The sequence below is a fragment of the Haliotis asinina genome, chromosome 6, assembly GCF_037392515.1.
Source record: "Haliotis asinina isolate JCU_RB_2024 chromosome 6, JCU_Hal_asi_v2, whole genome shotgun sequence".
NCBI lineage: Eukaryota > Metazoa > Mollusca > Gastropoda > Lepetellida > Haliotidae > Haliotis > Haliotis asinina.
In genome coordinates this window covers 9,604,199-9,607,240 of record NC_090285.1, presented here as the reverse complement: position 1 = coordinate 9,607,240, position 3,042 = coordinate 9,604,199, and positions in this window count along the sequence as shown.

Sequence of the window (3,042 nt, the reverse complement as noted above, 5' to 3'; positions counted from 1 at the left end):
TGTGGATGAGGATATGGGTCAGATGGATGTGGGTATGGATGACGCTGAGGGTGTCGGTGCAGGTGGGAAAGTGAGTGAGTTCAGTTTACGCCGCACTTCGTACGGCAAGCATCGTTGCCTTTTATTGTAAGCATGGGTTGCTGTAGGCCTTATCTTCCCCGGACCTTCAGGGTCGTAGGTGGGAGAGCTTTGGATGTGTATGAGTGTGGGTGCGTGCGTGGGTGTGCGCGTATGCGTGTGTGCGTGTATGTGTTGTGTGTTGGTGCGTGTGTGGGGGTGTACGGGTGCTTGTGTGCACGCGCCCGGATGTGTGGGTGCGTTGTGTGTTTGTGAGTAAATGTACGCTTTTATTGCCAGTATCTAAGTTACGATCACGTACAGCTGAGATCACTTTGTATAGCCGGACCTTGTCCTTCAACATAAACATGTGTAAGATGTACAGAAGGAATATTGTCACGTTGGTACCATTTAATACACTATCAATGTGAACCAGCACCAATGTGACACATTAACGAAATGTCGCATTGTTGTACAGGTGTGCTTAATGTTATTTTAACACTTGCTTCATTCGCAAGGGCGATATCCCGGCAATACCGCAATGCGTCAACGTCCCTTATAATATTTCACCCTGTAAGTGTCTCTTGTTGTCGGTCCATAGGGTCATACAGAGGTCATCTATGATACACACTGTGACAGAACGGATAATGCCATACTGTCATGTTCGGTTGACCTTACATGACTCTTGTTCAAGCACGGACAATATACCCTCGAGGTCAAAGTCCGACCAGATAAAAACAGGAAGAGAGAGAGAGAGAGCGAGAGAGAGAGAGAGAGAGAGAGAGGGACACAGAGAGAGTGGAGAGAGAGAGGGACAGAGAGAGAGGGAGAGAGAGGGAGAGAGAGAGGGACAGAGAGAGAGAGAACATCAGGTGGTTGCTCTCATCATCACTTTATGTTGTGCCCTTCAGCAATTTCACTTACTGCGTTCATGCACAACCAGTCATATATCCTTAATATGTAAAGCATATTTCTGATGTCCCTTCATATTGCTAAAAACGGTGTAAAATCTACCCTATTACTACCTTAGCTACACGCGACATGCGTAACAACATTACAGTCTACGTCGGCTACCCAAGTATGTTACCCTGGTTCAGAGTGTGTAGTGACGACGCAACCAAGTCCTCGAACACCCAAGTGCACTTGTACATCGCCTGTAGAGATCGCTAAGAAAGGACAAAGAAAGACAAGAGAAGAATAGAAATTTTACGAGAGTTTCACAGAGAGTTACTTCCCATTACCCATTCGTTCAGATGCAAACGTTAATATATAGAGTGGTACCGGAGTTGTGAGTGCGTGGTTAAGTTGATGGGTTGGTGAGCGTACAAGCAAATGAATGAGTGCTTGAGCAAAGGTTAATCAGACATGACACAAAATCACCACCTGCACACAAGACGGGAAACACACCGGTCACAGCGTTCGATTTTGCCCATGTGTATTGTCTGTAAATCCAAATTCAGGTTTCCCCGACATTGTTAGATACTGTCCCAAACATCGTGAATCAATACTTTGTATGTGTAGTTTCAACTACACGAACAACAGACGGCCTCTGCAGACCCGTAGGGGCACAGGTTAGAACTGATCTTCAGTAATCCTGGCTGGTCAGACTTATCATATCCCAATTTCGTAGATCGAGGCTCATGCTGTTGATCACTGGAATGTCTGGTCCAGACTTGATAATTTACAGACCGCCGCCATTTAGCTGGATCATTGCTGAATTGCAGCGTTGAATCAATCAATCAATCAATCAATTGCACACATAGAATTTACCAAAAACATACATGTTGATGATTATTTTATTGGATTGTACTGCCACAGTGTCATGTAACGTGTATCTGCGTATCCCGCCTTCCACAACTATTTGACATGTGACGAAACCAACTTGTACAAACATGCAGAAGAGTAGCAACACACTGTGGATTTACATACACAGCCCTTGTTGTGACAAGTTCCTCATGTCAAGCTTGGCTAGTGTTAAACTGTGTCTGCATACATAGGTTAATTACAACAAAGGAATTGTATACTGATCTCGATATAAAATGTAAATATCAAAGTTAGATAATATGTGTTGGACACTGTTTTTATAATTAGCCCGAAACTAGATGAAATATATAACTTGTGAAATGTTTCGACTTCCACAAACTATAAATTAATTACTTATATGTTTTGTTTGTTTATTTGTTGCATAACGACGCATTCCGCAATATTTCTGCTATATAATCCAGACCAGACAATCCACTGATCACCAGCAAAGTGGGGCATGGGAGGGATAGTGGATCTGCAAGGGAATGATAGTAGGTAGCCGATGGTAGTGGCCTCTGAGGCATTGCGAACATGGTCCAATGGACTCCACCCCCCTCCCCTCCCCGCAACCACCCCCAAAACACACACACACACATATGCCCCTCCGGCCCCCTCTCCCTCCAAAACACACACACACACACACAGACACACACACACAGACGCAGACACACACACACACGCGCGCATATACACACATGCACACACACGCACACACACACGCACACACACACGCACACACACAGAGACTCCCCTGTACAATGCTACGATACCTCCAGAACAGGGCGTGTATGTCCCTCCGTGTCTGACCCTGGTCCTGAGGTCAGTACAGGTACATGTCATGCTATTAAAGCACAATAGACCAGACTGAAAACACCTCTCTCAAAAATGATATATTGATATGTTTGACACCTAAGAGCCCTTGCTGTTATGACAATCTTTTATGGCTATAACGTACCCCCTGCTGATTTGGGAAATGGTTCTCACACTGCACATCTCATTGTTCGTCTGTTTATCAGGCTGGTAAACAGCAAAGCAAAAGTTGCCCAGACGTCGAGGTGGCAGCCAAATGTTCGAGTTCGAATCCCATTTCGTCTTGGTAATCCATTTCGGATGGCATAACTCAAATATGTTGGAAAGGATCAAAGTCAAAGTCAAAAGTCAAAATATGTTTATTTGTATAGG